General features: G+C 36.4%; 1 long non-coding RNA gene across 3 annotated transcripts in view; it reads right to left on the bottom strand.

Annotated features, from left to right (window-relative positions):
• LOC137251148 (uncharacterized) overlaps positions 1 to 1,907 on the bottom strand; it is a 109,938-nt gene extending 108,031 nt beyond the window's left edge. For all 3 annotated transcript variants that reach the window (XR_010953170.1, XR_010953169.1, XR_010953168.1), the window contains exon 1: positions 1,686 to 1,907. This is a non-coding gene — a long non-coding RNA (uncharacterized lncRNA). The remainder of the gene's footprint in view (positions 1 to 1,685) is intronic.
• Between the last annotated feature and the right edge of the window lie 10,583 nt (positions 1,908 to 12,490).

Genomic DNA, 12,490 nt, shown 5'->3' with positions numbered 1-12,490 from the left:
TGTAGCGCAATATATAGCTTCTCCAACCCAATTGTCAACCTCACCTTCGAGCGGCGAATCCCGTTTCACTAACAGACGAGGCTCTGGCGACCCCAAGCTCCTCATGGAACTTGGGGCTGGGGAGGGAGGGATGGCCTGAAGGTTTAATGTGGCCATATAAATCGTTCCCGAGATGGTCGGGCCGGCACCTTAATGGTGCTGTGTTGCCGGAGCGTATCGGATCTGTATCCGACAAAGGACCATCACATCGATAACACTCCCCAAGACCTTCGGGGAGTAACTAATCGCTACAACAACAACAACAACAACCAAGGTAGCGGTTTTGAGCCGGACATGTATGCATGGATGCACCGTGAGGTTTGGCCAACAATGGCAGGTAATCACGTAAAACTTTGCACTTAATGTCTCCTGGCAAAAGAAAGTCGATTAGTTATTTAAAATGAATTTGGAGTTTTGAGGCTGATTTAATTAAATAAAACAAGTTTATTGTTTTATTTCCGACGCGTTTCGACACATTTCCGTGTCTTCCTCAGGGAATCTATTTATTAAATTGTTTAAACAAGTGGTTTTTGTCACATTTCTTTAAAAATATAAGTACACATATTCATAGCAAACAAATATGAACAATAATTAAAAATCACACCGACACTTACTACATTAAAATACCGTCTATTAGCATTAAAAAATATATTACACTTTTCACCTCCAGACATTGTTATTGACGTCGGGCTATGCGATAAAAACCACTGGTTTAAACAATTTAATAAATAGATTCACTGAGGAAGACACTAAAATGCATCGAAACGCGTTGGGAATAAAAAGATAAACTTGTTTTATTTAATTAAATCGGCCTAAAAGCTCCAAATTCATATTAAATAACTAAACAAATATTTGGCCCAACTCAATCATATAGAAAATCGATTAGATTTATTTTTCGCAGTTCTTAGACAATCCAGACCGCAAAATCCCTAACATACACAAACCCGAAGGCCATATCAACTTTATTTAAAACAAAAGGCTTCGCTTCACTCTTCTGCATAAAATCTAATATTACAGAAAATATGGATAGTGTCTTATCGGGATTTCGTTATGTCGGTATTTTGGCCATGTATTCGGGATGCTAAGGCCTTTAAGCCGACCCCGAAACATGACCGAAGACGAAAACAAGTTTTAAGTTCAGTCGTTTTATATTGGGTATGTTCGAGCTGCAGCTGTTGCAGAAGTGTTACTTTTCATGACAGAGCATCACGTTCTTCATTAAGGAGCTGGGGCAACGTCCCTTGTTAAATGAAATGTTGATAATCTATTGATCATCTCTGGCAAGTCCACAACACCAATATTCACTGCGCTATTGCAACAGGTAAGCTTGCCCCGAAGTAGGTATTCGGAAGTGTCAGTTCTTTGCCGGATATGAAACCGATTCAAGCCCGAATGCCATGAACACACTCTATAACAAATATTAAAAATTGGCCACCCTTAAAAATAATGAAAAGAATGTTAATGCCTCAAATTCGCTTCAACGCGGAGCGCAAATTCTTAGTCAATTCACCAAGTTTGAAATTATTTTTTATTCTACCAACTAAAAGCACATAGCTCACACCAGCACAATTCACTTTGATAACGTTTTACAAGCCGCGCAAAAAAAATTCTTGAATCAATTGGCACAAATAAAATTTTAATTTCACCTTCGGATTTTTGAATCGGATGTAAAAACGCGTCTTTTGAAAGCAGCATCGATTATATTGGATAAAAATTTAGGTAAAGTACCATCTGGTAAAAAATTATGTCCACTTTAATTTCTGCATGTGTTATTGTATTCTTAAATATAAAAAACAAGTTCACTTTATCTTTCATCTTTCGGAAAATTTTTAATTAAAAGCTATTACGCAGCTGTTTTGTTGCAAACTGTTCGGTGACAGCTGTCAATGCAGGTAGTACAGTTTTCTAATAACAGCTTTACCAATAATTGAACTACTTTGCCGACATTTTAACTGCTTTATTTACATTCAAGCTTCTTTGCCGACAATCAAGTGGATTTGCATAATCACCGAAAAAAAAACAAATATCTGTATTTGTCCATATGACACCTTCAATTCATTGGAACCACGTTATGATATGAAATCACCTTACGGAGCTGGTGGTATTTTTTAGAAATAGCCGCTCCTTTCCGTCCTCTGCTGGTAGGAAAAATTTTTCATTGCCATTTATTAGTTCCTTGAGAGTCAAAAAAAAATTGAACAGTCAAAAACTAAATTTTTTTCTTTTTTGAGAAAAACGACTATCCTCATCTGGGGACAATGAGCAGTTTAAGGTAACTGAGCAAAGCACTTGCTTTCGACGAAAAGTGTTTTTGTATACAATTCCCATCTCCAGTGGCACTTAGAGTGACAAAGTACGCACTGCAGTGGGTTTGTCAAGCGTTCGGGATTGTGACCGTTGTTTTTTGATGAAGGACGAGGTTGTCTGAACGAAGTAGGTTTCAAATACGTTCGCACAATGTGTCGCCTGAATAACAATTCATCCACTGGGGATGCACTGTCAACTTTGCATAGTAAAACGTGTAGTTAGTTTCTTCTTTATTTAGCATGTTTTTTGCTATTTAAAATTATACAAATTTTCAGGTATAATTTACTTATTGGATAGTAATTTGCTTATTAGTAATTGTGAGCTAAAATATTGCTCTAACGTAATCTATTAGCAGTCTTTTAAATACATTAGTGATTCTTTAATTTTTTATATTACTTGGTAATTCATTAAATAGTTTTAGGACTTTGTACATTAAAATATTTTGTGCCTTATTAGACTTATAAAAGTTAATTCTAAAATCATTTTTGTTCCTTAAACTGTAGGGATGCACATCTCCACCATACACAATTTGGCTTGTTAAATACTTTGGTAGCAGATTATACTTCATTTTAAATACAAAAAGTAGAACATTCATGATATTTTTTTGGTTTATGTTAAGCCATTTCAGGGTATCGAGCATGTGTGAGGTTGGTGTCAGTCAATCTATTACAAATAAGAATACACCACATTATCTTATTCTGCAATTTTTTGAGTCTGCTTTTCATTTGGTTGGATCCCAGGAACAGTATAGTAGAGCAATATTCAAAATGTGGCTTTATCATGCCATTATATATCTTAGGGGCACTATTTACAGATACTTTTTTGCGCATTCTATGGAAAAATCCAATTTTTTTTTTTTGAAATTTTACTTCAAACAATCTATATGCTTGTCGAAATTTAATTTTTAATCGATGATAATGCAGAAATACTTAATTTCATCAACTTTGTCGATTATTTCACAATGTATGTATGTATGTATGTATTTATTTGAAAATTTGTTCCTAGCACAACAATTTTGACAAATTATTTAACAGTGCTAGTCATAAATAGCATGAGTTATAAAAATTGAACATTTATAATAATAATAAATTAGATTAATCAAATTAAATTAAATATAACGGATAATAGTCAAATATTTATGTATATAAATGTAAATCTTAAAACTAATGAAAAGTAGTTAATAAATATTAAAAGACAGCAGTAGTGATGATAACCTTTGGCTGGTTATAGATTGAATAGTATTTAACAAATAAAGAAAGAAAACACAGAGAAAGGAAAAGGACTTAGAAATGAACATTTTGATAACATCAAGTTGAGATCCAGTTTAAGAGTCTTTAAAAAATGATGTTAGCTCTTTTCTGAAGTGCAGAGTATTACTTAAGAGTCGAAGACTTGTAGGTAGCGAGTTCCAAAGCCGTATTGCAGTAACAAAGAATTGGCGCTCAGAGGTTAGCGAGCGGTATCTGATGTGCTTAAGAAGAAGCACCGATCTTGATGATTGCAGAAAAATAAGATTACGATATAGATAGTCAGGTTCCTTCGTGTGTATCAATTTATGAAGGAAGGACAGTGTTTTGACCAGGGATGCACCTTAACGTTAAGCTAATCGTTTATCAAAAAATTTCCACCGTTTCCGTTGAAATACTTCGAAATATTATCGATAAAGAAATTATCAAGATAAATTGTATCTCGTTTTTAACCGAAACGAAAAGCTTTCGTTAAAGTTAAAAACGTTAAGAAAAACGTGATACTTTGTGTTTGAATTGTGCTGGCAATGCTATAGCCATGGTGAAGCCGTAAGGTGGTAACAGCGAGCGGACATACACAAACAAACTCCATGTAATTTGTTTGTGTAATTCGTTGGTGGTAATGTCAAAAATACTCTGAGAAATGTTCGCACTGTCAAAATTCATGAGAGAAGTTGCAATCAGCTTGGCTAATGCTTTCACCTTTAATGACTACGCCATCAATCAGCTTTGCCAGCATAGTTTGAAATTAATAATCATCATAAACGATTTGATTTCGTTTTGATATGGCAGAAAACGAAACAAAATCATTTCGTTAAGTTGACGTTCTTAACGTTAATAAACGAAGCGAAATGACTTTGTTTCGTTTATTAACGTTAAATATCGTAACGAAATGATATCGGTTCGTTGGTTAAGCATGCCTGGTTTTGACTTTTAAAAGATTTTCGAAAGAAATGTTTAGCAACCTTTCAGCATGTTGAGATACGTGGTCAAGTCTTTTCAACCCATAAACATATCTAGCAATGTTGTTGTAAACAACATTTAGTTTGTTCTTGCACAGATAGTCACAGTTTGAGTAAATCACACAACCATGGAGTAGCGTAGGTATTAAGTACGCTTTAGCCAGAAGTAGTCTTATGTGCAAAGGCGTGAAATACTGTGTTAACCATAGTGTACGAAGCATTCCATACACTTTCCCAACCGTTCTAAAAATATGGTCTTTCCATGTCAATGTTTTGTTAAAAATTACACCTAAGTTTTTCGCCGTATCTACGTATTCTATAACGGAATTGTCGAACACTACACTCTAAATCATTAGTGGGAAAAGACCTGCTATGAATAACAATACATTTTGACTTATTCGGGTTTATACATAAGCCATTCATATCAGCCCATGAAAATATTTGATTCAAATCGTGGTTTAAGTTAATTATGCACAAACTAGTTGGGTCACGAGGACACACATCATCAGTGTAGATATGAACATTACAATACTTAAGGACATCGGGTAAGTCATTGATATACAGAACAAATAACAGAGGGCCCAGGATAGAGCCTTGAGGGACGCCTCTTAAGATATGTAGGAAGCCAGACTTTTCACCATCTATACATACTGCTTGAGTCTTATCGCCAAGATATGATCTTATAAGGGCAACTGCATGACCAGAGAAGTTAAATAAGTTTACCAGCTTCCTACAGAGCAGAGTGTGGCCTACAGAATCAAAAGCTTTAGAGTGGTCAAGAAGTGTTAAGAAGGCAATGTAACTTTCATCCACTCGCTCACGAATTTCTTCTGTCACAGATAATAGTGCCGTTGTACAGCTCCGCTTTGACCTGAAACCGGACTGACTGTCTGACAGGAGCTTGTATTCATGTACATATGATATGATTTGCCCATGTAGAATACGTTCAACGACCTTAGAGAGGAAAGGGAGTATGGCTATTGGTCGATACTCATTATTTTGTTTACGGATTGGAATAACTTTTGCAGCTTTCCAGTATATTGGGAAGACACCGGTCGTCAAAATTGAGTTGACCAAGTAAGTAATGTGGGGAAGGATTTTGGGAAGAATGACTTTTAAAAACTTTGAACATATACCATCAAGCCCCATTGCGTTAGACTTCACAGAAAGTATGGCTTGGACAACATCACAATTATCGACACAAACAAACTCGAAAGGGCTAGTGTCAACATTAACACGCACGGAGTAGTTATCAATACACACATTGTCGGCTGAGTTTGGTATTCTTACAAAATTATTATTTATTTCGTTGATGTCGACATTAGGGGGATGAGACAGGTCACTTTTGGGCTTACCAATTCCTATTTGTTTAATTTTGTTCCACTTTTCTTTTGTATTCAAAGCAGAACTAAACTTATACTTAAAATAATTTGCCTTGGCCAGCCTTATGGCTTTGTTTGCAGTAAGCCGAGCTGTTTTAAAGCAGCTATGCGCTTCGACTGTTTTGTACCTTTTCCACCTTGATTAGGCTTGGTTACGAAGGTGGATAAGGTGTTTTAATGTAGCATTGAACCAAGGGCTATTCTTGTATTTAGGTGTTTTTATTTTTAGTGGAACGTGATCATCGAATAACTTATTTATATTATCCTGCAGAAACTTTGTCTGGTCATCAACCGATGTTAACGTACGAATCAAGCTCCATTCAACCGACTCAACGGACTCAGCAAGAGAATAATAATCTATACTTCTGTAATCGCCATACGCGAATGAACTTGGCCTACATGATGTTTGGAAGTTGCAGTTTAGGAATATCAGGTCGTGTTTTGAGAAGCAGGAGGCGGATAGTTGCGTGTAGTGAATCATTTTATGAAGATCATTGATAAAAAATAAATCTAATAGAGAAGAGTTAGTATTTGTGAAATGCGTTGGTATAGAACAGTTTGTGAGTAAAAGTACCAGAGATTCCATGCTTTGTTTTAAAGTGGTATCCACCAGTAGGTTACTATTAAAATCTCCAACGATGATAATATTGTCATAGTCTAATAGTAACGATTGAACTGTAATGTTTTCATTTGACTCGCCATTGATTATCATTGCCTTTGTTTTATTTACATTAAGTTTTAGTTTGGTCATTTCCAGATATTTACATATATTTTTCAGATTATCATTCAGCCGCACAATACATTCCTGACTAGAACTTCCGGCCATATATAGTAATGTATCATCTGCAAATTGACAAATTTGTACCCCACCTTGTAGTATATTTTCCATATCGTTTATGTATATTAAAAATAGGAGCGCCCAAGCACTGCGCCTTGAGGTACGCCTAACATTATTCTTGCTGGATCTGATAAACTTTCCGATACTTTAGTGCACTGAAATCTGTTACTTAAGTAACTTTGAAACCACCGGTATTCGGCTCCCTTAATTCCATACTGACTCATTTTTTTAAACAAAATTCCTCTATCAATTGTTTCAAATGCACGCTTGAAATCAAGAAAACAGCCACTATACATTTCCCGTTGTCCATTTCTGACTTCCAGTGTGAAATTACTAGATTTATTGCTGACTCACAGCTATGACGTTGTCGGAATCCCGATTGTTTTTCCGATATTAGCCGATTATTCTCCATGTAGCCTTCTAATTATTTATGCACCACGTTTTTAAGTATTTTACTTTCGGTCATTAACATATTGATTGGACGAAACTCTTCAGGATTTAGCGTGTTTTTAACTTTTTCTACTGGTACCATGAAGTTTTCCATTTTTTTGGAAATTCTCCCAGTTCGAACGACGCATTAATAATTTCAAGGAGGATTGGGCCCAGCACATCAAATTCACATAGTATTATTTTTGGGGATATCAAGTTATAGTCTTTCTTGTTATTCATTGCTTTGAGTATACTCTTGAGCTCATTTAATTCTAATTTCTTAAATTTAAATTGTTTATCACAAGGCTTTACGTTGTTTATATATGCCACATTGGGTATATTTCTATTCAGCTCTTCCACACTTTCTATAAAAAATTTATTAAGTTCGTTAGCGATTTCCAACGTGTTTTTAATGTCGGTGGATTTCACCATAATTTTGCTAATTTCTGTTCTCTCTTCGTTTAGGACAAATTGTTTTATTGTTCTCCACATCGTGTTTTGGTCATTCGATGCATCAACCTCTTTCGAAATTTAACTGTTTCGCGCGTTTTCAAGTTCTTTGGAATACCTATTTCTGTACTGTTTATAGTTCTGCCACTCTGCCTGGGAGTTGCTCCATTTTGCTAGTTTATATAATTCAATTTTTGTTTCTTTCATTTGGAGCAGGTTAGCACCAAACCACCCATCAAAGTTTCTTTTTTGTGTAAACGTTCAAGGCGTAATAATTTTTTTGATAGGTTCCTTTATTTTTTCACTGAAAATTTTCACAGTTTCGTTAAAATTATGTATGTCAATTTTTGAAAATTTTGACTTTGCTATTTCTTCAGCAAATAGAATATTGTCAAAGCGGAATTTTTTATTCCTTTCACGAGCTTGTTGCATTTTTCCTGCCTTATTTTTATATTAATTTCAATGGACTCATGACCACTTATTTTATAGTTGGCGTTAACCTTGGCTTCGGATTTTGAAATATTAGTCAATACATAGTCAATTAGTGTTGCGCTAGTTCTTGTGATTATTGTTGGTTCAAGAACTATTTGCTTTAGTGCATTGTCTGACACTGACTGACGAATTTGGTCCCTGTAGGCACTATTCTCCAGCCAATCAATATTAAAATCACCAATTATGAGAACTTCTCTATCATTGTCCCATAATTGTTAAATTTTTTCTTTAATAAAGTCACAAAATACTCTTTCTGGGGATCTACCTTTATCAGGTGATCTATATAATCCAACTAAAGTTATATTAATATTTTTTTGTTTAACTATTATTATTAAGCACCATATACTTTTTTCGAGCGCTGTTTCCTCTATAACTTCAATCTGCCAATGTGGCCTAATATAAAATAGAACACCTCCTGTATGGTTTGATGTGCTGTCACATCTCACAAGCTGATAGTCACTTAGCTTTATTTCAGAATTCTGTATTGAATTCGTTAAATGAGTTTCACTCACACAGATAAACTCTAATCTTACACCAAATGAAATAGCTTCGAGCTGATTAAAGTTTGTCCTTAAACCACCAGTATTTAAATACAAGCCTCTTATCACTGAATTTAATTGCTTCCAAGCATCGTTTTTCAACCACATCAGTGGAGTGATATTCGAACTCGATAGCATTAGGTGAAAATCGTGACCAAACTGGATCACCGAAATTATGTGCATCGACCTTTTTACGCTCAGCAAAGCGTGCAAGTGGCTCATCATCACATCCCAATCGGAATCATCTTGAGGACGTGGCACTACTTCAATTCTGCCAGTCACATCATTTGGCATGGTAGCACATACCAAGTCATCTTTATTTACGTCCTCTTTATCACTTACAATGGCAGGGTCAGGAGGGATAACTAAAATATCATACTCATAATCATTGTCTTCGTTTTCCATTATCCAATCAAGAGCCTCCTATAGCTTTAAAAAGTCATTTCATCCCTAAACACTTTACGATGTGCCATAGTAATGCCTTTCAAAAACTCTTTTTTAAGGCAAAAAAAAAGTGAATGGTTATGCCCATTGTTCCAAGTGGTGACATCAATATAAAACTATAAACACTATACCGCTTTTAAAAGTTTAGGCACTAATTCTTTTTTTGGAAAATATGAATAAATATTCCACAAGAATAAACTCGACTAAATGTCTAACTTTGAAGCACTTGAAATTACACTTTATTGACACAACCAAGATACATATGTTTATGTTTACATATACTATTTGTGTTATCTTAATGTTGTTACTGCAGTTACATTATCTGATTTCGGGTTTTAAGAAAACATTTCGCTATTTGAAGGCGTGTCCTCGTATGGGGACGGTGGGTGGTAATGGGTAAAACTACAAAACATAAAAATTCCCTCAGCCTCATCCACACCCGCTCCAAGATTATGACGGATAGCCTCGAAATGGCGTATATCCCGATGGTGAGGAGAAGAGCCAAAGTGGTCCTCATACCTAAGGTGGTTAAAAATTACTAATCGAGTCCGAAGTCCTTTAGGCCGATAAGCCTGACATCGTTTCCATACTAGACAGCTGTCAGTCATTTGAGGCATCAATTAACAAATATGGCTGATGGAAATTTACATCAGGGCGTAAAGCAAAGTTTCTATCAGGTTGTTAGAGGCGACATGACAAACCCATGGTTCAACTATATACAGGTTGGCTCATCTGTAAAGCAACAAAATATGTCTGTTCAAATTGTCAAAATCTGTGTATTGGTGTTGGTGCGATTTGTATGGAATGGAAACATAAAACTTAGCAGTTTTTGTATGGGTAAGTAAAATGTTGCCAATGTGTTGGTTTCATTTTGAGTGTGCCATCTCCTTTTGACAATCCCTTCGACCATGTAATGACATAAATAAAATCAGCTGATGAGATGAGCCAACCTGTACATAATTGAACCATGGACAAACCTGATGTAAACATTCTGTATACGTGTATGCATACACATACATACCATGGTTTTCCATACGAATAAAAGGAACAATTTATGCGAGTGTATTAGTGATGTCAACAATTCTGTTAATGTGTTGGAGTTTCCGTCAGCTCTGTCTAGTAGGGTTGCTCTGAAAGCAATGGAGAAGATCATAGATCAGGGGATCAGAAAAAATACCGCTGCATCCAGGTCAGCTAGAGCGACAGACACCGCATTACATCAGCTGACCGAAAAAAAAATCAAAGAGGGGACCTTAAATAACAAGGCTCACGATAGTGTGAATTGGGCGCTTGAGAGAAGAAAGGTTCAACGGCCAATCAGAAGAAGATATACGCTCTACTACGTACAAGGATTGCATGAACCTCAATTGTGGATGGCACAGTGCAGGTTAGGATCACGATGGGTGTTCACAGGGGTACGTCCTGTCACACGTATTGTGGAGCCTGATAGTAGAAGTAGATGAGCGCAAATACAGGCTCTTAGAGAAAGGAATCCGCTATCAGGGGTACGCCGGCGATATCTCTTGTTTATAAGAGGCAGCTTTGAAACCACCCTTTCTGACATAATACAGAAGGCGTAAGAAGGATGGACTATGGTTTAAGCGTGCAACCGAGGTGAAGTACTAGGGGTCCCGTTCGAGTTACTTTATCAGGTTTCGGTTTTTAAGAACAGATTTCGCTATTTGAAGGGGTACCCTCGTATGGGGACGGTGGGCGGTAATGGGTAAAACTACAAAATATAAAAATGCCCTCAGCCTGACTGATAACCTCGAAATGGTGTATATTCCGATGGTGAGGAGAAGAGCGAATTTGCTCGGAAAGCAATGGAGACGATGATAGATCAGGGGATCAGAAAAAATACCGCTACATCCAAGTCAGCCTTCATATAGGACAGGCTGGGCGACAGACGCCGCATTATATCAGCTGACCGCAAAGAATTCAAAGAGGGGCTTGAATAACAAGGCCCACAATAGTGTGAATTGGGCGCTTGAGAGAAGAAAGATTCAATGGCCAATCAGAAAGAAGGTATGTTAATTAATGCAATAATGCTTTTAAGTGTTGATCTAGGCTCTATGAGTCGTAATGAATAAATAAATGAATAAACATACGCTCTACTACGTACAAGAATTGCAAGAACCTCAATTGTGGATGGCACAGTGCAGGTTAAGATCACGATGGTTGTCCACAAAGGTCAACCCTATTGTGGAGCCTGGTAGTAGAAGTAGATGAGTGCTTAAAAAGGATCTTAGAGAATGGACTCCGCTATCATGGGTATGCCGACGATATCGTTTTGATTGTAAGAGGCACCTTTGTGACATAATGCAAAAGGCATTGAGGTTGACAAAATAATGGAACACATAGGCAGGGCGGGATGAGGGAAATAAGAAGGATGGGCTATGTTTAAGCATATGACCGAGATTAAGTACTAGGGGTCCCGTTCGACTCTAAGCTACTGTGGAGGAAGTACATCGACAACAATATATCAACAGCTACAAGAGAAATAATGGTGTGCAGAAGCATTGCAGAAAAATCTTGAGGATGTAGCCTTAAGATCCTGAGATGAATGTACGCGATGATAGTGAGTCCTATCATAGCGTAAAAACGATTTACAACCAATTAAATATTTTCTTTCCCCTAACATTCCACCATACAATTTTTTTTTCAATCAGACCTACAGTTTATGGGATATTTTTAGACTTACGCGAAATATAGGTCACATTTCATAGTCCCATCCCAGGCAGATCCGAAGCCTAGCTCTAAACCGGAGTACAGTGGGCCTGCTGGCTAACTGTCTCTTTGAGTCTGAACTAAGGCATCGAATCCCGAAGATATTTTGAAATCCCGTGATTTCCGGATTGACAATCCGGGGATACCGCGACTTTTCAGGACCACATCTAGTCACACAGAGCCTGTTACCTTTGTATTATGGTTCAAAAATAATTACGTAATTCATGACAAAAACGCTTACAAGGATATATAATATTTAAAAACCAATCTCCAAACACAAGGAAATAAAAAAAATAAAAAGGTATTCAAATAAGTTTTTGTTTGAGATAAAACATGAATATGTATGTGTACAATTGAGAATGTAAATTTGCAATATAAGACCGCGAGGGTATCTCGAAATACCGGGATTTCGGGGTGGCAAAATGGCTCGCGATTCCCGGGACTCGATACATTAGTCTCAACCATGCTTCATCGACACAGCATGGCTTGGATATAATGCAGTGCGGGTATATTTATATATATAATTACTCGCGAAATACTTCATATATAACACATATAATTACCATTGAATTCAATTCGCAATTATCACTAGAAAAGGAATACATATTTTAATACCGGTTAAGTAATAATTGTA

The sequence above is a fragment of the Eurosta solidaginis genome, chromosome 1 (assembly GCF_040869045.1).
Source record: "Eurosta solidaginis isolate ZX-2024a chromosome 1, ASM4086904v1, whole genome shotgun sequence".
NCBI lineage: Eukaryota > Metazoa > Arthropoda > Insecta > Diptera > Tephritidae > Eurosta > Eurosta solidaginis.
Note: the sequence above shows the minus strand (reverse complement) of the source record. Positions and strands in the feature narration are given on the sequence as shown.